Source organism: Gorilla gorilla, chromosome 3, assembly GCF_029281585.2.
Source record: "Gorilla gorilla gorilla isolate KB3781 chromosome 3, NHGRI_mGorGor1-v2.1_pri, whole genome shotgun sequence".
NCBI classification, from domain to species: Eukaryota; Metazoa; Chordata; class Mammalia; order Primates; family Hominidae; genus Gorilla; species Gorilla gorilla.
Genome location: NC_073227.2, coordinates 125,354,397 through 125,379,446, shown reverse-complemented (window position 1 = coordinate 125,379,446; position 25,050 = coordinate 125,354,397). Strand labels below are relative to the sequence as shown.

Genomic DNA, 25,050 nt, shown 5'->3' with positions numbered 1-25,050 from the left:
AACATACCTCAAAATAGTGAGAGCCATCTATGATAAACCCACAGCCAACATTATACTGAATGGGCAAAAGCCAGTAGCAATCCTCTTGAGAACTGGAACAAGGCAAGGATGCCAACTCTTACCATGCCTACTCAACACAGTACTTGAAGTCCCAGCCAGAGCAATCAGGCAAGAGAAAGAAATAAAAGGCATCCATATAGGAAAAGAAGAAGTCAAACTCTTTCTCTTTGCTGAGAAGTCTATATTTACAAAACCCTAGACTCTGCCAAAATGCTACTAGAACTGATACATGATTTTAGCAAGGTTTCAGGATATAAAAATCAATGTATAAAAATCAGTAGCATTTCTATACACCAATAATGTCCAGGCTGAGTATCAAGTCAAGAACACAATGCCATTTAAAATAGCCACAAAATGAAATACCTAGGAATGCAGTTAAAGAAGGAGATAAAAGATCTCTAAAAGTAGAACTACAAAACACTGCTGAAAGAAATCAGAGATGATGCAAATAAATGGAGAAACATTCCATGCTTGTTCACAGGAAGAATCAACATCATTAAAATGGCCATACTGCCCAGAGCAATTTACAGATTCAATACTATTCATATCAAACTACCAATGTCACTCTTCACAGAATTAGAAAAATCTATTTCAAAATTCATATAAAACAGAAAAGAGCCTGAATAGCCTAAGCAATCTTAAGCTAAAAGAACAAAGCCAGAGGCATCACACTATCCAAATTTAAGCCATATACTACAAGGCTACAGTAACCAAAACAGCATGATACTGTTACAGAAACAGATATAGAGACTGATGGAACATAATAGAAAACTCGGAAATAAAGCCATGCACCTACAACCATCTGGTCTTCCTCAAAGCTGACAAAAAACAAGTGATGGAGAAAGGACTGCCTATTCAATAAATGGTGTTGGGATAATTGGCTAGTCATGTGCAGAAGAATAAAACTGGACCCTTACTTTTCATCCTATACAAAAATAAACTCAGGATGTATTAAAGATTTAAATGTAGGACCTCAAACTCTAAAGATCCTAGGGGAAAACATAGAAAACACTCTTCTCAACATCAGCCTTGGTGAAGAACTTTTGGCTAAGTCCCCAAAAGCAATTGCAACAAAAACACAGAATGATAAATGGGACCTAATTAAACTAAAGAGCTTCTGCACAGCAAAAGAAACTATCGACAGAGTAAACAGACAACCTACAGAATGAGAGAAAATATTTGCAAACTATATATCTGACAAAGTTCTAATATCCAGAATATATAAGGAAATAAATCAGCAAGCAAAAAAAAAAAAAAAGAAAAAGAAAAAGAAAAAAATTTAAAAATGGGCAAAGAAGTGAGGTGCAGCTTGAGACTGGAGCGAGTGAGCCAATCAGGTTTTGAAGTTCACCAAATCCTTCTGGCACGAGAAAACAAAGAAGAAGTAGGGCAGCTACCAGGGAAGCTCAATCTCTGTCCAGGTCTATTCTGATAAGTTTCACAGTGAGTGACCTGGGCCATCTTTTTTGAAGCGGGGGTGAAGATCAGAGACCGTTCACTTTGTTCAGTTGACCTGGGAACCCTCAACTCTGTAGTGAAGGTCTTGATGAGGGTGGAAGTTTAGTCCTAAGACTTTGCAGTATCACATCCTCTCTGGTCCTTTTCTGTATTCCTAGTTATGTACAGATTTGTTTTTGAGGTTTGAGTAGCAGGCACAAAATAAAGGAAATGTTATTTTTTAAGAAAATTCATTTTCATTGTTGTCCCTTTCTTTGTTTTCTGTGAAAGTCCTATACTGAGAAATTTGAATATTTTATATTAAATCATTTCCTTTTGATTTTCATTGTGATTTTCAACGGTGGATTCCCACAGATAAAATCTTAGCTATTGTCCAAGACATAGTAAAGTGTCACATGTGTGACTTCTTATAATTGAAAGAATATTCTGCCTTTGTGAGTTCACATGTCCACATTTCATCCCTTCTTCCCTCAATACCCTAGTGAGGGATGTTAAAAATGGTTGATGTATATGGAATGTCTGTTAAGCACGCACTATATATTTCATCCTCATTTATTGAGTCTGGGACTGAAGTTTTTAGCCAGTATGAACCTAACCTTCTTTTTGGGATCCAATTTACTGTTTTATTACAGAAACAGTAAGTTAAAATTCTGGTGTGATGTGAATGTCATGGGTCAGTCTGAATATATTTTTTTTCTTTAATTTTATCATTATTACATGATGTTTGCAATAAATGCTTTTTTAAAATTTTTATTTGAAAGCAAACTTTGGGGAGGGAGAGCATTAGGACAAATACCTAATGCATGCAGGACTTAAAACCTAGATGATGAGTTGATAGGTGCAGCAAACCACCATGGCACATGTATACCTATGTAACAGACCTACCTGCATGTTCTGCACATGTATCCTAGAACTTAAAGTAAAATAAAAAAAAAAGAAAGCAAACTTTTCTACTGTTGAAAGACATTTTTTTTGACAACTTCACCCTTACTATTATTGACTACTAAGTTGAGGACTGCATAATTTTGTTTTTTACATTTTTACATAGAGAACAAAATAACATTAATTTGAGTCCTAGCCAGAGCAATCAGACAAGAGAAAGAAATCAAAGGCATCCTAACTGGTAAAGAGGAAGTCACATTATCACTGTTTGCTGATCATATGATTGTATACCTAGAAAATCCTAAAGACTCATCAAAAAGCTCCTAGAACTGGTAAATGAATTCAGCAAAATTTCAGGATGCAAAATTAATGTACACAAATCAGTAGCTCTGCTATAGACCAACAGTAAGCAAGCTGAGAATCAAATAAAGAACGCAACCCCTTTTACAACAGATGCACACACAAAAAAAGTAACTTAGGAATATGACTAACCAAGGAGGTGAAAGACCTCTACAAGGAAAACTACCAAACACTGCTGAAAGAAATCATAGATGACACAAACAAATGGAAACACATCTCATGCTCATGGATGGGTAGAATCAATATTGTGAAAATAACCATACTTCCAAATGCAATCTACAGATTCAATGCAATTCCCATCAAAATACCACCATCATTCTTGACAGAACTAGAAAAAAAAAACTGAAAATACATATGAAACCAAAAAAGAGTCCACATAGCCAAAGCAAGACTAAGCAAAAAGAACAAATCTGGAGGAATCACATTACCTGACTGCAAACTATACTATGAGGCCATAGTCATCAAAACAGCATGGTACTTGTATAAAAAATAGGCACATAGACCTATGGAACAGAATAGAGTGCCCAGAAATAAAGTCAAATATTTATGGCCAACTGATCTTTGACAAAGCAAACAGAAACATAAGGTGAGAAAAGGATACCCTATTAAACAAATGGTGCTGGAATAATTGGCAAGCCACATGTAGAAGAAAGTGGATCCTCATCTCTCACTTTATAAAAAAATCACTCAAGATGGGTCAAAAACTTAAATCTAAGACATGAGATCATAAAAATTCTAGAAGATAACATCAGAAAAACCCTTCTAGACATTTGCTTCTTAGATTTGCAATTTCAAAAATATGAACTGTAAGGCAAAGATTTCATGACCAAGAACCCAAAAGCAAATGCAACAAGAACAAAGATAAATAGGTGGGACTTAATTAAACTAAATAGCTTCTGCACAGCAAAATAATCAGCAAACAGACAACCCACAAAATGGGAGCAAATCTTCACAATCTATACATCGGACACAGGACTAACATCCAGAATCTACAAAGAACTCAAACAAATCAGCAAGAAAAAAACCAAACAATCCCATCAAAAAGTGGGCTAAGGATATGAATAGACAATTCTCAAAAAAGATATACTATACAAATGGCCAACAAGCATATGGAAAAAATCCTCAACATTACTAATGAATAGGAAAATACAAATCAAAACCACAATTTTATACTACCTCACTCCTGCAAGAATGGCCATAATCAAAACATCTAAAAATAATAGATGTTGGCATGGATGTGGTGAAAGTGAACACTTTTACACTGCTGGTGGGAATGTAAACTAGTACAACCACTGTGGAAAACAGTATGGAGATTCCTTAAAGAACTAAAAGTTGATCTACCTTTTGATCCAGCAATCCCACTACTAGGTATCTACCCAGAGGAAAAGAAGTCATTATGTGAAGAAGATACTTTCACACACATGTTTATACCAGCACAATTTGCAATTGCAAAAATATGGAATCAGCCCAAATGCCCATCCATCAACGAGTGGTAAAGAAAATGTGGCATATATACACTATGGAATGCTACTCAGCCATAAAAAGGAATGAAACAATGGCATTCACAGCAACCTGGATGGAATTGGAGACTACTATTCTAAGTGAAGGAACTGAGGAATGGAAAACCAAACATCATATGCTGTCACTCATAATTGGGAGCTAAGCATGGAGACGCAAAGGCCTAAGAATGATACAATGGACTTTGGGGACTTAGGGGAAAGGGTGGGAGGTGGGTGAGGGATAAAAGACTACCCATTGGGTACAGTGTACACTGCTTGGGTGATGGATGAACCAAAATCTCAGAAATTATCACTAAAGAACTTATTCATGTAACAAAATACCACCTGTTCCCCAAAAACCTATTGAAATAAAAAATCAAATAAAAATATTAATTTGAAAAATACATATCAGTTGGTATCTCTGTATTGGTTGCAGTGGTGATACAGAATTGGTTTCACTAACTCCCACATGGCTGGGAATCACTGATCAAGAAGGTAGGGAAAAAAAAGCTTTAAAACCTCAATCCTCAGTAGGAAGTAGGTTACATTAGGTAAATTTATAGGTAATCTATGTATGTGCTAATGGAGTTGGAAAGAACCTTACAGAGCATATTACCTGAAAAACTTGAGTGGAGTGGGTTTGAGAGAACAACCTAACAGGATTATTGTGTCTTGTTGTGGGTACATGGGAGCAATTGACGTGCCCCTTTCAGAACCTTAACTGTTAGTAACAGTGGCGGTAACAACGCAAACCAGTTAGCAGAGATACAGCTCTTAGGCTAAACTGGCCTGACTATATGGCTGCAGGAGGTGACTGACCAGTGGCAGTGCTCAGCTAGACCAAGACAGGGAAGGAAGAGTCAACAAGATTTCTGGAGGCTGAGGTGTTCCAGTGGTGGGAAAGTGTGCTCCAAGCCTTCATGGATGTGTTTAGGTCTTAAGATTAGTCTCCTCTTGTTTGGATTTTACACTCACTAAATAACCTGATAATAACCTGGTTTTCCATGTAACATCCTCTAGGAAGAAAATGTACTGTTCCTGCTGACATAGGTATTTTAGTCTGCATGGTAAAAGTTCTGCATCTTACTAGAAAATAATAAACTGGCTGGTTTATAATGTAAAAAAAATGGGCAAAGGACATGAACAGACACTTCTTAAAAGAAAACATACAAGTGGCCAAAAACATATGAAAAAATGCTCAGCATCACTAATCAGAGAAGTGCAAATCAAAACCACATTGACATATCATCTCACACCAGTCAGAATAGCTATTACAAAAAAGAGAAAAAACAGCAGATGTTGGTGAGGCTGCAGAGAAAAGGGAACACTTATAAACTGTTGGTTAGAATGTAAATTAGTTCAGCCACTGTGGAAAGCAGTTTGGCAATTTCTCAAAAGACCTTAAAACAGAGCAACCATTTGGCTAAGCGGTTCCATTACTGGATATATATAACCAACGGAAAATGGATCATTATACCAAAAAGACATGTTCTCTTATGTTCATCACTGTACTATTCACAATAGCAAAGACACAGAACCAACTTAGGTGGCCATCAGTGGTGGACTGGATAAAGAAAATGTGGCACACATATACCATGGAATGCTATGCAGCTACATAAATGAATAAAACCATGTCCTTTGCAGCAACACGGATGGAGCCAGAGACCATTATCCTAAGTGAACTAATTCCAGAAGAGAAAACTAAATACCACATATTCTAACTTATAAGTGGGAGCTAATTATTGAGTACACATGACTATAAAAATGGGAACAATAGATGCTGCAAACTACTAAAGAGGAAAGGAAGGAAGAGGGGTATGGGTTGAAAAACTGCTTATTGGATACTGTGCTCACTACCCTGGTGCAATATACCCATGGAACAAACCTACACATGTACCCCTAGTATCTAAAATAAAAGTGGAAATTAAAAAGAGAACTCTAAAGTTGGGGTAATTCAAAATTCTGAGACATATATTCACGTATCTTAGAGTCCTTGCTATTGCTATTGTTCTAATTGGAGCTTAGTTATGGGGAGAAGAGGAAAACATGGTATAAACTTGGAAAGCAGACAGTTTCACATAGGAATGTCAGTAAATTGAGAGTTCCTGCTATCAGAAAATAGGAATTAATTACATAGGAGTTGTTTAGTAAAAGGTCTGGTAAGCAAGAAATACTTGTCCCAGTAGCTGAGTATAGCATGGCATGGTTAGGAAACACATGGTTAATGTATATGACAGAGGGACAACCTAGCAATCAATTAAGGTACATTTGGTATCATATAGGAGAAATTCAGCTATTGAAACTAAATTGGAGTAAGATGTTAACATACAGAAAGTACTTTAAGGGGTAAGTCAGAAGCCCAGTTCTAAATGAAATACAACAGGCTGAGCCTAGAGGTCGAGGCTACCGTGAACTGTGATTACACCACTATACTCCAGTTTGGGCAACAGAGTGAGACTCCCATCTCAAAAAAAATAAAAACAAAAATAAATGAAATGTAATAGTAGTCACTAAATCCAGAGAAGGGCTCATTGTCGTAGATTTAACTATGACAATTTCTTGCTTGAATTATGGCAATAATCTTCTATATGGCTTCTCCTCCAGTCTCCCCTTCCTTTTCATTCTCCATTTGGCATCCAGATTGAAATTTCTCAAATATAAATTTGATTCTGTTCTAATTTATAACTTTTAATGGCTTCAAATTGCTTTTAAAGTTCAAACTCCCTAATATTCTCTATCAGGTCCTGTAAAATCTACTACTACTTAATTACCTGTCCTCTTCCATTACATTGCTTAACATTGTACTTCATAGCCCATCCACATGGAACTTTTTTTAGTTGCTTCAGTAGGACATCTGTTGTGGTCCCTCTTACCTATGGTTTCTCAATACTGTTCCTTCTGCTGGATTATTTCACTTCTTTTCTCTGCCAGGATAACTTCTTTAGCATCCTTAAGTCTTGGTTAGAAGGGATGTCTTCTGGGAAACCCTTTTAAATTTGCTGAGTTTGGATTAATAGCCTTTGTACTAGTTCCTCCCATGGGATTAGTTCCTGTCCTGTACTTCTCACTTCCCCCTTGACATTCTCCCATCCTCCCTCCACCCCAAACCACAAGCAAACTCTTTCAGGATAGGGACCATAGGTATCTTCCTCAGTTACACCCTCCAGGGCTTAACACACACAAAATGTTCAATAAATATTTATTGAGTGAATAAACGTATGATGGAAGCTTGGCTATAAAGAACAAGTTTAGTCTCAGGTACTGGGCTATGACAATATAGGAGAAGCAGCTAGACTGGCCAGATGCTAAGCTTCGAAATCCGGCCAAAAATTAACAAGATATCTGCTTGGTTATATTCAGAGATTAGAACAGGTGAATTAAGAGGCTCAGCTACAAAGATATAAAGAGCCACATAGATTTTAATGAACATTTTATATGTTCTGGTTGTTATTTGGATAGAGCCTGAAAGTTGCTGATTTATTATTATTTCTTGTCTTTCCAAGTTACTAATGGAATATTAACTATGCTCACATTCCAATAATAAATATTATCTTCTCCAATCTAGATTAGTTTATAAAATATAAAATAAGCATTTTAGCTATTGACTGATAAATGGAATTAATGCATATGAACAATATGAACGCTAACTTTTCTTCACCAGAATTACTCAGAGCAGTCACCTACTCTGCGTTACTTGGTCCCTCCTCTCCAATGTATTATATGTGGAAATTCTAATATTTCAGTGTATAAAAACTGTACTTGTAGCCACCTACTTTTCCATTTTCCTGATGACTCAAATCTTTGAGCCAGATTAATTTTTTGTCCTATTACATAGGATGTGCCATCACATGTAATATTACATTGTGACATGTTGTCATGTCATTACAATCAGAGACATTAAGACCATTTATTTCCAATGATTTTGTCACATTTCTTTTGACAAGTACTGTAGCATTGAATTACTGTTGATTTTCTTCTTCTCTAACTTCATCATGATAGTGGGAATCTATGCATTCCAACTCATATTTTACTCTATTTGAAAAAAGTCATCACTATGACTATGCTATGAGAACTGTTCTCTCTCATAGCATCCTACAATTTTGCTTCAAAGCTCTTGTCAGAGTATGCACTTACTAATTTATTATGTTTTATAATGTGCTTCTCACTGAGTAGTTTACAAATAGGCACATTAAAGGCAGAAGTTTATCTCTTTGGCTGCTACTGTATTGCCTAGCATCTTGCATAGAACCTGGCATATATCAGGTACAAGAAAATATTTTTTGGAATTACAGAATAAGTTTGCTGAACTTTTTCATACTGAGTGTGTTCAGGTTTTGTCATTTTCTGACAAAAATGGTGGGAAGAAGTTAGTTCAGAACATTGGAAGGGCTGTGGGAGCAAGGTCCGGCAGATTAATTTTCAGCAAATTTTAAAGTGCAAGATTGCAGGCGAGCCACTATCGATGATCTTTATTCCATGGAACACTGAAGTGGGTAATTCTCAGGAGGAAGGCTGGAGCCACTGGAAACTTCTGCTGATGATCTCAGCTGACTGCTTATAGCAGGTGATTCCTGGGAGAAGCATTGAAAGCCAAGGAGGCTGCCAACAATGATCTCATCTGCCTGTAAACAGCTGCTGCTGAGAAAAATGGTTTCTTCTATTTGTGAATGCCTCATTGGCAGAATCTAACTGTAAATGATACTGGAAAGGAATTCTGGAAAATGTAGTTCTACAGTATAGATAGGGATGAGGCTAATGTCAAGATGATGAAAGGAAATTCAGCATATCGAGCCGTTAGGAGGGGGTTCCTTATTAGAGTAAGAATGAACTAGTCTGTAGACACCATAAAGAGGGGACTTTTTATTTCTATTTTAAAACTTGATCTATCTCCATCACCCAGGTGCTTATGGCAGGCATGGCTAGCAGAGAGACATAGAATCACACTCCTCTTCCACAGTGTAGAGTTCTTTCTGGAAAGTGGTTACCTGACTACTTTTCCCAACTTTTCTTGCATCTAGGTGGGAATACATAACTGGTTCTTGCCAACGCACTGTGAGCAGAAGTGGTTGTGTGTGTATTTTGCGATAAGGGGGTTAAGTATTAGGCACTCAATTTTCTGAAATAATCTTCATTTTGCCTGTTGTCTGGGTGAGTGCAGAGCATCTAGTAGAGGGCTCTGAAGAGATCCTAGGACATAGTGGAGTTGCTAATGGAAGTATTTCAAATTTAGTCATCAGCAGGACAAAAGCTGCTCATTAGGAATATCCGATTGGATTTTCTGTATAAGAACGAAATCTTGTAGTGCGAAACCAGTGAAACTTGGGGACTGCTTGTCATAGCAAGTTGGCCAACCCTAAGTGCTTAAGGAATATTTGATAATAAGCAAATAAAGTAGAAAGACTTGCCATGGCTTTTCTAAGGTCCACTGGGATCACTGCTTAAGGATGAATGCCCTAGATAGGCAGACTATGCTAGCAGATTCTTGTTTGCTTCTTTACCTTAACTTCATGCTTATTCCTCAAGTATTGTTCAGGGTTACGACAAGGTTAGTTATGACTATAAAGGATTTCTCATTGTTAGAAATTAAAAACTTTTTAAACAAAAGTTTCTGAAGCAAACTTTGTAGAAAAAGTCATAGAAGGGGTTAACAGAAGTGTTATCTCTTAGCATAACTAATCTGCTTGATTAAAACACAGAACTCCTGTTAGTGCTTTTGTAAGTTCAGTAGTTCCTACCTGACAAATGAAATAAGCAAGGACCCCAAGAGCTTGTACCATACCTAAACCTTTAATCTTGTGGCAGAATCAGGTATTGAAAAATCAGCACATCACTGTTCTCTGATATACCTTTAAATCTTTCTATTAAATTGTTTTAATCCTAGCAACATAAAAATGATAGCCAACAACTGAAAGCAATAGACACTATAGTAAGTGCTTTACATGCACCACCAACTCATTAGTTCCACACACATAACAAGAACCTATCATAACTATTATTCTAACCTTACTGATGAGGAACTGGATGCCCAGAGAAGTTAAGAAACATCCTAAGGCCACACAGCTACTTAATTCTTTCTTTGATCCATAAAATGCTTTATTCATTTGTTGGTAACTTGTCTGAAACACAACCAGCAGAAAGAAGTTTCTATACACCTTTTTGCTAGGTTGTGTTGGATTATTTTGCTACTAAATACTCTGCAAAAAGTGAGTTATTTCTCCACATATTTAGCAAGAGATCTCTCAGTATCAAATTTGTTCATTTTATACTCATTTCTCCAATTCTGCCTACCATATTCATTATAGAATCTTTTTTCCCATTGCTGTAAAAATCAGACCATTTGATTACATTGGTCTCACTGAGTTAAGCCTTCTCATATCATTTCAGTATCTTAAAACTAAAAATTAAAAGGACTTTATAATAACTTCAATTGCATACCTATGGATATTGCTCATGTCAAGCTTTCAAAAACAATAAAAACTGAATAAAGGGGAAGTTCTAAGTTTGGGATGTAAGCTATTTCCGTCTAACTGCTCCAGAAACAACTGCTGCTGTGAATACAAATGCTATTATTATTCATCTTGTCAATTATTTATTGAGCACTCATTTTCATTCACCATACTAGGTACTTGCATAGAAGAATGCTAATCTTTAAAACAACCCTATAAGGTAGATACTATTATCCCTGTTTTACAGGTGAGCAAGCTGAAGCTAAGGGAGGTTAAAAACTTCCCCCATGGACATAGGACTAGTTAGTGTCAGCAGTCATATTTGAATCTTCGTTCAAATCCTGTTGTCTTTCATGAGACCACAAGGCCTCTCCCAACTCATTTATAAAGACACATCTGAAATATAGTCCAGTGTACTTACCTGGAATCAGAGAGAAATGCTCAGACATGAATTTAAGGGGTTCCAGTGTGATACTGTGGACTTCCAAATATACATATGGTTTTCTGCCTCTGTGTTTTCTCCACCCTGCGAACTACCTTCTTAATTATTTTCCACTATCCAAATCCTAGCCAACTAATAACATCCAAGCTGTACTTGTTTCAGGTGGTAGTAGATCAATGCTAACCAGATGGATACTTCGCTTATAAAGCCTTCCCAGATTTCATCCATGCAGGTGACTCCTTAGTTAAGCCTGATAGATGGAAGTGTTGCTCTTGGGGTGTGGAAAGCAAGAACCAACAGCCAGCTTAGCAGACACGTAGTAGGACATGCATTGTTTATTTTAGCTGTGGTTGTTCATTGAGGACTGTCAAGAAAAGGTATGACATCCACCTTTAATAATAAACAGTATTGATCCCATTAACATTACTGTTTTATCACTATAATTTTATGGGACAGAAAAAGAGAAAAAAGCTAGAAGATAAAATGAAGCTTGACTCAATAAAATTAGAGGTTTTATTTCGAAATTAAAGTGTAACTTTATTCGCTGCTGGGTCGCTGCTTAACCTTACTTTGTACCTTGCTGCCCCTAAAGAAATGCCCTTGCTTATACTCAGCTGTTTCCTACTCAGAAAAGCTTATACCCCAGCTGATCAGCGTTAGAGTCTGAGGGAGGAGCTAACATGTCTTGTTAGAGCAGTGATTCTACACATTGGAATCACCCGGGAAGCCTTAAAAATGCTGCTGTCTGGGTTTCCTATTCAGAGATTCTGATTTAATTGGTCTGGGCATGGGGAATTTTAAAACCTCCCCAAGCATTTCTAACATGTAACCAAGGTTAAGAAATAGTGAACAACTACGACGGCCTTGGGAGCCTGGTTTTCACGTTGAAAATCTTCAGAATTCATAAGGTGAAATGACATTGAACAGCCACTCTTGTCACTTTCATCTTACATCATTTCTTCACAGTTTTTCCTTTTCTTTCTTCTTTCTCTCTTTAGAGACCATCCAATGAGAAAGCAAGGCGGCATCTAAAAAGAGTTAGGAAAAGGGGCTTTCTGAGACTGGCTAAACTAGGTAACAATTCATTCTCTGACTTGGCTGGCTGGGAAATGAGTAGATTAGAGATGGTGGAAGCTGAATTAGAGATTGAGGAAACATGGCACAGTGCAAAATTTAATTTGTAATTAAAATACTTGGATTTGTTTCTGGCTTTGCCATTTACTGTGTGACAAGAGTTTGTCTTTTTATGAGTAGAATAAGAAAATTTGACTATTTGATTCCTGAAGTATTTTCCAGTTTTTTAAAAAACTTTATTATTAGAGGAAACAGGCAGGAAATGTAATTGAAGTAAGCAATGCTGGGGTAGGCTGCACTCATTTTTGGACGTAAGGCTGGTTTGCAGAAAGCTGGGGGAAATCTTTCTTCTCCTAACACTTTCCTAGCTTTAGTAGGCACCATGGAACCTCATGAGGAAAGAAAGGTTTCTGATCCCAGGTAGTAACTGGGGCTTTTCCATTACTTAGTTTACATTTCCTTGACTCTGAGTTTGTCCAGGCCCGTGAATTTTCTGCTCTGTGGGTATAATTGCTTTACCTCTGTGATAACCTATCCCCTCATAGGATCCCTTTTCTTGGCTTTTCTCTATTTTAATTCCCACTTCTGGACACTTACATTTTCCTGCTCAGCCATTTCTGGTTCTCAGTTAGGTCCAGTTGATCTCACTGAGATGCTTTGCCCTGAATCCAAAAAATAGTTTTGCCCCTTTGAGGTGAGATGGATGCATTGGGGTTGAGAGGGCAGTGATGCTATATTTATGAGACTTGGTGATCTTATCTTTGATGGGGTATTAGGTGGCCCCACGAATCCCCTTCTTTAATAATGAAGCCCCTTCTTCCAGGCTTTCTGCACTCGATTGGGAGAGGATTGCTCTAGGGTACTGACTCCACTTTGAGCCCCTCTGGAATCATAGTGCAGCATAAGAGCAGAAGAAGCATTTCAGAGATGGAGAGAGAGAAGGGCAGCGATTTTCTTCACTGCATGGAGGTGGGAAATGATTACAATCTATCTACTGGTTCTGAAACCTGCTTGTGTGTTGGAATCACCTGGGAATCTCTATAAACTACATTTGCCTGACTCCTAATCCTCCACATATTCTGATTTAAGTAATGTGGGGGGCAACTGGAACATGGTATTGGTGATAGTGATGGGGAGGGTCACAAGCTCTCAAGATGGTTCTAATGTGAGCAAACTTTTGGAAGAATTGATCTGTGACTTGTAGCGTAATATAGAAAGACAGCATATATTATAGAAATGTAAAATGCTACTCAGCAGTTCTCATGAGATCTGATGGTTTTACAACTGTTCGGTAGTTCCTCCTGCACACATTCTCTCTCCTGCCACCTCGTGAAGAAGGTTCCTGCCTCCCCTTCATTTTCCATGATAACGGTAAGTTTCCTGAGGCCTCCCCAGCCATAAGGATCTGTGAGTTAATTAAACCTCTTTCCTTTATAAATTACCCAGTCTCAGGAAGTTCTTTATAGCAGTGTGAGAATGGACTAATAGAATACCTATCAGTGGGATTGCTGGATCATATGATAGCTTAATTTTTAGTGTTTTGAGGAACTTCCAAATTGTTCTCCATAGCGGTGGCACCAATTTACATTCACACCAACTCTGTATGAGAGTTCCCTTTTCTTCACATCCTGGACAGCATTTGTTTTTCTGTTGGATTCTCTTTTTTTTCTTCAACTTTTATTTTAAGTTCTGGGGTACATGTGCAGGATGTGCAGGTTTTTTTACATAGGTAAACGTGTGCCATGTGATTTGCTGCACAAATCAACCCATCACCTAGGTATTAAGCCAAGCACCCATTAGCTATTTTTCCTGATGCTCTTCCTCCCACTGGCCCCCTACATAGGTCCCAGTTACTGTTGTTTCCACCTACTATGTGTCCATATATTCTCATCGTTCAGCTTCCACTTATAAGGGAGAACATGCAGTGTTTAGTTTTCTGTTCCTGTGTTAGTTTGCTGAGGATAACAGCTTCCAGCTCCATCCACGTCCCTGCAAAGGACATGATCTCATTCCTTTTTATGAGTGCATAGTATTTCATGGTGTATATATACCACATTTTCTTTATCCAGTCTATCTTTGATGGGCATTTGGGTTGTTTCCATGTCTTTGCTATTGTGAATAATGCTGCAATGAACATGCGCGTGCATGTATCTTTATAATAGGATGATTTATATTCCTTTGGGTATATACCCAGTAATGGGATTACTGGGTCAAATGGCATTTCTGCTTCTAGATCCTTGAGGAATCACCACACTCTCTTCCACAATATTGAGCTGATTTACATTGCCATCAACAGTGTAAAAGTGTTCCCTTTTCTCCACAACCCTGTCAGCATCTGTTGTTTCTTGACTTTTTAATTGCCATTCTGACTGGCATGAGATGATATCTCATTGTGGTTTTGACTTGCATTACTCTAAGGATCAGTGACCTTGAGCTTCTTTTTATGTTTGTTGGCTGCATGAGTGTCTTCTGTTGGGAAGTGTCTGTTCATGTCCTTTGCCCACTTTTTAATGGGGTTGTCTTTTCCTTGTAAATTTGTTTAATTTTGTTCTTTTTGCTTAGGATAGCTGTAGATATACTGGGTCTTTTGTGGTTCTATATAAACTTTAGGATTGTTTTTTCTATTTCTGTGAAGAATGTCATTGGTATTTTGATAAGGATTGCATTGAATCTGTAGATTGCTTTGGGTAGTATGAACATTTTTACAACATTGATTTTTCCAATCCATGAACATGAAATATCTTTTTTTGTGTGTGTGTCCTCTTCAATTTCTTGCATCAATGTTTTATTGTTTTCATTGTAGAAATCTTTCATTTCTTTGGTTAATTTCTAGGTATTTAATTTTATTTGTGACTATCATAAATGGGATTACCTTCTTGATTACTTTTTCAAACTGTTTGCTGTTGGTATATAGAAATGCTACTAATTTTTGTATGTAGATTTTTTTCTCCTGCTACCTTATTGAATTTGGTTATCAATTCCAATAATTCTCTTCTTAAGCTTTAGTTTTTTCCAAATATAAGATTATATCATCCACAAAGAAGGATAATTTGATTTCTTCCTTTCCAATTTGGAGGCCCCTTATTTCTTTCTCTTGTCTGATTGCTCCAGCGAGGACTTCTAGTACTATGTTAAATAATAGTGGTGAGAGTGAGCATCCTTGTCATGTTCCACATCTTTGAGGAAAAGTTTAGTTTTTCCCCATTTTGTATATTAGCTGTGGAGTCTGTCAGATATGGCTTTTATTATGTTGAGGTGTGTTCCTTTTATACCCAGTTTGTTTACAGTTTTTATCATGAAGGGATGTTGAATTTTATCAAATCCTTTTACAACATCAATTCAAAGGATTATTTATTTTTTGTCTTTCATTCTGTTAATATGATGTATCACACTGATTGATTTGCCTAAGTTAAACCATCCTTGCATCCCTGGGATAAATATCACTTCATCATGATGCATGGTCTTTTTAATGTATTGTTGAATTTGGTTTGCTAGTATTTTGTTGAAGATTTCTACCTCAGTGTTCATTGGGGATACTGGCCTGCAGTTTTCTTTTCTTGATATGTCTTTGACTGATTTTGGTATCAATCAGGGTAATGCTGGCCTTATGGAATGAGTCAGGAAGTGTTCTTCTTCTGTTTTTCAGAATAGTTTGAGTAGGATTAGTATTCATTCTTCTTCAAATGGTTGGCAGTGAAGCCATTGGGGTTCCAGGCTTTTCTTTGCTGGGATAATTTTTAGTATGGCTTCAATCTCATTACTTGTTATTGGTTCATTCCAGCTTTGGATTTCCTCATTGTTTAATCTTCATAGGTTGTATGTGTTTAGGAATTTATCCATTTCTTTTAGATTTTCCAGTTTCACATATAGTTGCTCATAGTGGTAACTAATGACCCTTTGAATTTCTATTGTATTGGTTGCAATGTTGTCTTTTTCATCTCTGATTTTACTTGGGTATTTTCTCTTTTTTTACTTAGTCTGGCTAAAGGTTTGTCAATTTTGTTTAACTTTTCAAAAACCAACTTTTTGTTTTGTTGATCGTTTGTATTGTTTTCTTTATTTCAATTTTATTTACTTCTGTTCTGATCTTTATTACTTCTTTGGTACTAATTTTTGGTTGGTTTGCTCTTGTTTTTCTAGTTATTTAAGACACATTGTTAGGTTTTTTTATTTCAAGTTTTTCTTTGTTTTTGATCTAAGTGCTTATAATTATAAACTTCCTGCTTAGTACTGCTTTTGCTGTATCCCACCTGTTTTGGTATGTTGTGTTTCTGTTGTCATTTGTTTAAATAATTTTTTCAATTTCCTTCATTGACCCCCTGGGTTATTCAGGAGCATATTGTTTAATTTCCATGTGTTTTTATAGTTTCCCAAATTCCTCTTGTTAATGACTTCTAGTTTTATTCCACTGTGGTCAGAGAAGATGCTTGATATAATTTCAATTTTTTTGAATGTTTTAAGACTTGTTTTGTGACCTAACATATGACTTGTCCTTGAGAATGGTCCATGTGCTGAGGAAAAGAATGTGTATTCTGCAGCCATTGGATGAAATGTTCTGTAAATCTCTATTAGGTCCATTTGGTGTATAGTGCAGATTCGGTCCAATGTTTCTTTGTTGATTTTCATCTGGAAGATCTGTCCAGTGCTCAAAGAGTGGTATTGAAGTCTCCAGCTATTATTGTATTGAGATCTATCCCTCTTATTAGTTCTAACATACTTTGTATATCTGGGTGCTGCAGTGTTGGGTGCATACATATTTACAATTATATATATTTACAGTTATATATTACAATATAGTTACAATATCCTCTTGCTGGATTGAACTCTTTATCATTTTACAAAGGACTGCTTGTTCCCTTCTTACAGTTTTGTCTTGAAATCTATTTTTTTCTGATATAAGTATAGCAATTCTTGATCTTCTTTGGTTTCCACTGGCATGGAGTAGCTTTTTCAATTGCTTTATTTTCAGCTTATATGTGTCTTTTTAGGCAAAGGTGTGATTATTGTAGGGAACAGATCAATGGCTCTTATTTTTGTCTCTATTCAACCATTTGGTGTCTTTTGATTGGAGTGTTTAGTTAATTTACATTCATTGTTATAATTGATAAATAAGGACTGACCTACTTTTGCCAGTGTGTCATTTGTTTCTTGTTTTGTGTTCTTCTCTTCCTCTTTTTCTTCTCTCCTGTCTTCCTTTTAGTCAAGGTGATTTTCTTTGGTGGTATGATTTAATTTCTTGCTCTTTATTTTTTGTGAATATGTGGTATGTTTTTTGATTTGAGATTACCATGAGACTTGCAAATACTATCTTACAACCCAAAACTGCTTGCATAAAAAAACTAAGAAGCAAAAGGACAACTAATAACTCTATGCTTTAACTTCATCTTTCCACTTTTTAACTTTTCTTGTTTCTGTTTAATTTTTTTATACATCTATTCCCTTTAAGGTTGTTGTAGTTATTTTGTTCGGCTCATCATTTCGTCTTTCTACTTAAGATAAAGTACTTCACACACCACAGTTACGTGTTATAATATTCTGTATTTTTCTGTGCATTTACCATTACCAGTGAGTTTTGTATCTTCAGTTGATTTCCTATTGCTCATTAACATCCTTTTCTTTCTGATTGAAAAACTCCCTTTAGCATTTTGTGTAGGACAGGCCTGGTAGTCATGAAATCCCTCAATTTTTGTTTGGGAAGGGTTTTATTTGTTCTTCATGTTTAAAGAATATTTCCACCATATATACTATTCTATGGTAAAATATTTTTTTCTTCATAATTTTAAATATGTCACACTACTTTCTGCTGGCCTGTGAGATTTCCATGGAAAAGTCTGCTGCCAGATGTATTGGAGCTACATTTTATATTATTTGTTTATTTTCTCTTGCTTCTGTTAGGATTATTTCTTTATCCTTGACCTTTGGGACTTTGATTATTAAATGCCTTGAATGAATCTTCTTTGGGTTAAATCTGCTTGGTGTTCTATGATCTTCTTATACTTGGATATCGGTATTTTTAGGTTTGGGAGGTTCTCTGTTATACTTTTGAATAAATATTCTATACCTGTCTCTTTCTCTATATCCTCTCTAAAGCCAATAACTCATAGATTTTGTCCTTTTGAGTCTATTTTCTGGATCCTGTAGGTAGGCATCATTGTTTTTTTATTTGTTTTGTTTGTCTCCCTGACTGTGTATTTTCAAGTAGCCTGTTTTCAAGCTCTCTGATTCTTTCTTCTGCTTTATCAGTTCTGCTATTAAAAGACTCTGATGTATTCTCCAGTAAGCCACTTGCATTTTTCAGCTCCAGAATTTCTGCTTGATTATTTTTAATTATTTCAGTCTCTTCATTAAATTTATCTGATAGAATTCTGAATTCCTTCTCTATGTTATCTTGAATTTCTCTGAGTCTCCTCAAGATAGCTATTTTGAATTCTCTGAAGGTGACCTATCTCTGTTTTGAATTCTTTGAAAGTCACATATCTCTGTTTCTCCAGGATTGCTCCCTAGTACCCTATTTGGTTCATTTGGTGAGGTCATGTTTTCTTGGGTAGTCCTGATACTTGGGAATGTTCTTCTGTGTCTGGGCATTGGAGAGTGAGGTATTTATTGTAGTCTTCACAGTCTGGGCTTGTTTGCACTTGTCCATCTTGGGAAGGATTTCCAGGTATTTAAAAGGTCTTGAGTGTTGTGATCTAAGCCAGATCTGCATTAATGGGTACCTCAGGCCCAGTAACACTGTAGTTCCTGCAGACTCATAGAGGTACCGCCTTGATGGTCTTGGATAAGATCTGGAAGAATTATCTGAGTACCAGGCAGAGACTCTTGTTCTTTTCCCTTATTTTCTCTCAGATGGAGTCTCTCTGTGCTGAGACATTTGGAGCTGCAGGTGGGGTGATGCAATACCCTATGGCCACCACCACTGGGACTGTGCAGGGACTCGACTCGCTCAAGGTGCACTGTAACCACTCCCAGGCTACTGCCTATGTTCACTCAAGGCCCTAGAGCTCTACAATCAGCAGGGGGCAAAGCTAGTCAGGCTTGTGCCCTTCCGTTCAGGGTGGTGAGTTCCCCCAGGGTCCAGGTAGATCCAGAGATGCCATGTGAGAGCCAGGGACTGGAGTAAAAAAACCTTAGAAATCTGCCCAGTGTTCTATTCTACTGTGGTTGAGCTGGCCCTCAAACCACAAGACAGTCCTTCCTACTCTTTCCTCCCCTTTTCACAGGCAGAAGGGCCTTACCCTGTGGCCACCACTACCACAGGTTCATGGAACGTACTGCCAGGCTACCACTGATATTCACTCAAGGCCCAAAGGCTCTTCGGTCAGTTTGTGGTGAATGTTGCCGGGCCTGAGACTCATTCTTCAGGGAGGCAGGCTCCCCTGTGGTCCAGGGCTGGTAAAATGAACTCTATTTTGAGAGCTGCACAGGAACCAGAATGCCCATTCTTTGCGATTTTGTTCAGACTTCTAGAAGGTGACTGCAGAACATGAAAAGCACCAAATGAAAACAAGGGAGCATAAAAAACAAGCTGGAGGATGGTTTTTACGACGAGGAGAAAACACTCTGAATCTCAAACATGTTAAAATATTTTCTGAAGTAGTTTTAGATCACTGTTTATTAAATAAGTGAATTAATAACATGGTGTTTGAGTTCTAGGGGATATAAAGAGGAATGCAACCAGGTTCCTGGCTTTAGAGACCTCCCAGGCTAAAGAATGACATGCAGCTCTATAATTTAAGGAACACTGTTATAATACTGATACAATACAAAGTACTATGAAAATTTAGGGAAGGAGAGAAAATGCATATTAGGGCATCAGAAGGAGGAAAGGGCCTTTTAACATCTGCTCCTAAAACAAAGTAGGATTATCAGCAGATCCGGCTGGAGAGGGCAGAGAGACACTCCCTCTAACCCGTGCTTCCCCACTCATTTGCTCATAGTAAGGAAAGACTGACCATATTGAGAAGTACTTGAAGGTTTTCAGAGCAGAGTTATGTCATGATGCTAGCTGTGCTTTAGGAAGAGGCTTGGGATGCTAGAGTGGTAAGTGAATTTGGCAAAGAGGGGGTTCAAAAAAAATTTAAGAGACTTGTAATAGTTTAGGAGAGAGATTATGGGGTCTATAATTTGAGCAATGAAAGCAGAAAGAGTCAAATATTAAAGGTAGGGATTGAGGGCTGAGCCACACATGATGGGACTGTTGGATAGATTAAATAAAGAGAAGACCGAGGCAAATAAATCTGCCTGAAAAGATTCTTCTAACAATAAACTCACAATGATTAGGCATACACTGATGCTTGGCACTAGATAAAGCACTTGGTATGTATTACCTAGGAGGCAGGATTTTATCCCCATCTCATGGATGAGGTAGCAGAAGTTCAGCGGTTAGTAACTTGCTGTGGTGCTAACCTGTAAGTAGAAGAGTCAAGACTTGAACCCAGCTCTCTGTTACAGATCCTATGCATTCTTAACCATGCTACAGAGGGGTCTCTGCGGGTGGTGGGCATCTGTCTTATCACTCCCTGAAGGTTTAGGATGATAAAATGGGCATGTAAAGAAGGTAGGTGCCCAGAGTCATTTCCTGCCATTAAAGGGTGCTCAGACTCTAGAAGAGTGAGGTTGGGAAGGCTAAAAGTAGCCAGGGTAAGGCTTAGAGCAGCAGTTCTCAAATTGTGGTCTCTGCATCAGCACATCAGCATCACCTGGGTACTTGTTAGAAATGGAGATTCCAGGGCCTGCTTCAGACCTGCTGAATCAGAAACTGTGAGCTCTGCAATGTGTGATTTAACAAGCCCTCCAGGTGATACTGATGCCCAATAATGTTTAAGAACCACTATCTTGGGAGAATGGCTTTCCTTTCCCGCCCTACTCCAGGCCCAGATGCAAACATGCGAGCAATGATTGCTGCTGTACAGGCCCAGAAACAGACCAAGGGGCTGTGGTGTGGCCTGGGCCCAGCTTGGCAACAGTTAGAGTAGCAGGCCTTGGCTTTAAAGTGCAGGGATGGATGGCCTGCCTCCCATGGCTGTGACTGACTCACTTGTTTGTGGAAGGTCTTGTTCTTTTTTTCCATGCATAGGGTCTGATTTATTTCCCCTTGATGGTGGCTCTGTGGGTCCTGCATGTGCCTTTCCTGTTTAATGCTCCCCTCTACTCCACCAGGTGAAGTGTTTGCAAGACTAGTTAATCAGCCAGAAGGTGCAGTGTGACTATGAGCTGAAGAGGAAGGACAGGGAGCTGCAGAAGCTCAAGGAGTGGGGGCAGCAAATGCGGGAAACAGCAGATGATGCAGGAGTTGCCAGGGAAGTGAGTATCAGGAGGGTTGAGGGAGGCTTTTCCAGGAGCAAGCGCCTCACCATTCATCTTCCCTCTCCTCTTTTCCCACCCACGGGCTGACATTCTCAACAACCTGAAGTGTCAGATAGGAGCCAGCCCACAGGTAAAATTGGCAAAACTCAAAGCAGGTAATATGGGGATGCTTGTGTGTAGGAAGGAGAGAGGCCAGAGAGTAAAATCATGGAAAAACGGAGTTAGCATGCTTGGGTTAGTTTTTTAACTATTTTCTTCTCTCACCTGTCTGTTCCATTTGGTAGAAAAGAAGTGAGTTGTTCTAGACAGTGGTGAGAAACTTTAAGAAGCAGATAGCAGCAGCTTCCAAGGAAAATGAGGAACTCAAGAAGTTGTTGATTATGCTAAACAGCTAAACAGGGTTGCAGCTGAACTCTTGAGCTGCCCTTCAACAGACCTACTGTGAATTGTTATGTGGTCGAAACAGGATTAAACCTCAGGCCAGGCTCCTGCCACACAAACAGGTCTTTTTCAACTGTTCATGAGAGTAGCTGGTGATGTTTTCTTTTCTCCAGAAACTTACCCTGCTTAGAAGGAGACAGCTGGGTAACAATCTACATTCTAAAGGTTGTCTACTTTGGTCCTCCAAAACTGCAGGCCTGATGAATTTTCTTTATTGAGAGCAGGCCCAATTTTCCCTCCTCTTTTACCAACCAGAGAGCCCAGGGGTCCAAATCTGTGGACTGTGGTGTCTTGTGGAAGCACTAGAGTTGCCTCAAGAAGGAAATAGGAGTACTCGGAGACTCAGACGGTTCCCTGTGTGGGTAAGAGCTGGGACCAGTGCCTTTCTTACAAAACACATAGCCACGGGGCCTGGAGGCTTGAAACCCTCCTCATACGAACTCTACATCCTCACATGAACTCCCACTGGCCTGTCCTAGGCCAGGCTACAGACACCAGCATCAGCATCAAGGACCATGACCATGACAAGGAGCTGGTCCAGCTGCAGCAGGAGATACAGAAGGTTGGGACTTCATTTCCTGGCAACAGTGGTGCTTCCAGGTGAGAGATATGAAGGGGCTTCTCTATGCCCAGGGTGTAAGACAGGGACTGCAGTCACTAGGGACTGCTTTGTGCAGAAGCAGCTTAGCTCTGGAGGGATGCTGCCAGCCCACCTCCAAGGTTCCTACATCCTGGAGGAACAGCAGAGGCTGCAGGAGGCCCCAACCCCTTTTGACTAGGGGCAAACACACTGTAAAGCAGAGAGAACTCCTTATTGCAGCTGCTATCCTTCTGGGCCAGGAGACAGGTATAGAGGGGCTCACACATGGTCTCTGGGATGCAGATGCCACCAGCTCCTCTGTGGCTCTTTTGATGTCTCCTCATTGTCCACACTGAGCTGGAGTGGGATCTCTCTGGAGGGAGCAGCTACTGGGATTCTTTTTCCACAATTCTTCCCAAAGATTTTACATCCCTATCTTGATGCCCTAGGGCCCTGAAGTGAGTATTGTTAGACCCCTTCCCACTTTCTACCCTGGAAAACATCTCCAGACATTGGTTATTTTTGTCTTCCGGCTTCGTTGTTTTGGCTGAAGCCTGCCCTCTTTTGATGTCTGTCTTGGTCCATCAATCTCTCTCAAAAGCTCTAGAAAGGGACCCTGATTCTTCATGCTCTGTTTCCTCTTCTATCTCTGGGCTCTGCCAAAGCTCAGGCAGGTGCTCTTGTGTCTCAGATGTTACCATGTTGGAGGTAGCTCTGAGCCCAGCCTAGCACCAAGAGTTGCCTAGGAATTGCAGTCCTTGGGTCTTAGACTGCCTTGCAAGCTTACCTAAAATCCCGGAGCACTTTGGCCCACAGTGGTGAGGCTTGCCAAATAACTCAAGTTTTAACTGTTAGTATAGGCAATTCCCCTCTGGCTGGGTATGATCCACATGCTCCCTCCCTGTGCAGACACTGGCTAAGCCCAGCATGGCTTTACTCTCCACTGTGATCGTGCAGCATTGAGTTAAATGTAAAGTCACCCTGTTGCTGCACTGTCCCTCCTCAAAGTGCAAAGATGATCTCTCCATACTATACAACTGCTGACAGGAAATGGGACATGTATGGCCTCAGGGACTCAAGACTGTCTCTCCTACCCTCTTCATAGGGCACTTAACAAATTTGTGCGTCATCCTTGCAGAAGGGCCATGCTAATCTCTGTGTCATTCTAATTTTAGTGTATGTGCTACGCTAATATGTATTAGCATTCATATTTATTATATTCCAGGTATATAATGTCACCAGGGCCAGCCCTACATTGTTGGTAAGAATGTAGAATGCTCTTATACTCTAGGAGAGTATACTTCCAGTAGGGACAAGTTTGCCACATAAATTATAAGCCAGATCAGAAAACATTTTACTGCAGGTTTTCCATTTGGTATGGCCAGGATTCTTAATAAGGTAGCACAGCCCTTGTATGTTCTGGTGATAGAATACCAAGTTGAGTGGTACAAACCTCATCTCTACCCCTGGTCCCTTCTACTTTAGAGGGGTGTGTGTGTTTTGTTCTTGTTCTTTCCCATATTCCTTTACTACTCTTGGGGAAGGAGTATCATGGGTATGTTCCTGACTAGATCCTCCCAACTAATGTCATCTGCATTATTCCTAGGTGAAAATCCCCTCCGGCTTTTACTATGCCTTGTTGAGGAGGCATCCACATGGTGTGAATGATCTGATGTACTGATGTTTTATTATTTTTTTATTTATTTCTAGTGTGTCTTTCTGCATGGAAGAGCTGGAAAACAGAACACTAATTCCTTGAATCTCTAAGATAGGGGACTAAATGTGATTCATGTTCACCATTCAAATGCACTTGCATAAGATTTGAACGAAAGAAGTGAGGTACAGGTCATTCTTCTGGTTCTGCTGGCAAATGCTATCCTGAATACCCAATTTGGTGGTTGTGTCCTGATCATGGGGTGGTGGCTGTCAAGTTTTGCAAATAGGTTTCCGATTATAGAGCAGCAGTTTTATTCATAGCTCAGTGTGGTTTTCAGTCATATCTGAAAAATTAGTTTGGCATTTGTTTATTCAGCTTCCTAATGACTCTGGTAGTTATCTAATGTAAAAAAAAGTTTTTGCTTACCTAGAGTAGATACATTATTTACCACTGGACTTCAACCAATGTGAACTTTGCAGAATTTTCTCTATTCTTATTTTTCCTCTGGGATTTGGCTTAGTTTCTAGGAAGGATTTTGGATATCTGTTACCATACCACCATCTTTTCTGGAAGTCTGTTTATAATAAATTTCAGGTAATGAAATTTCAGATATTTGTGTAATCAAAGCTTTGTTTTCCTTTCATTATTGTTTTGGGAGTTTGCTTTTAAGAAGATTGGTTTCTTGGAGATTTTATAGACACCCTACCATTTTCAAAGACTTGTTGGTAACATAAATTCCAGTCATTTTACTATAAACCAGATACTAGCTTCTTTATGAATCATTTTCTGTTGGTTTTTGTTGTTGTTGTTTGTTTGTTGTTTTATTGTTCTTTACCGTCTTGCTC

The 25,050-nt window shown here is 38.6% G+C and overlaps 1 long non-coding RNA gene and 1 pseudogene across 4 annotated transcripts in view; both read right to left on the bottom strand.

Moving 5' to 3' along the window:
* The window catches only part of LOC109026687 (uncharacterized), a 217,119-nt gene that overhangs the window by 125,418 nt on the left and 66,651 nt on the right, over positions 1-25,050 (bottom strand). For 3 of the 4 annotated variants that reach the window (XR_010133448.1, XR_010133446.1, XR_002005752.3), the window contains one exon: positions 11,487-12,175. The exons of the other annotated variant lie outside the window; for it this stretch is intronic. This is a non-coding gene — a long non-coding RNA (uncharacterized lncRNA). Of the gene's footprint in view, positions 1-11,486; positions 12,176-25,050 lie in introns of those variants that run through there. 4 annotated transcript variants of the gene reach the window in all.
* Positions 23,644-23,743, bottom strand: LOC115934438 (uncharacterized; annotated as a pseudogene).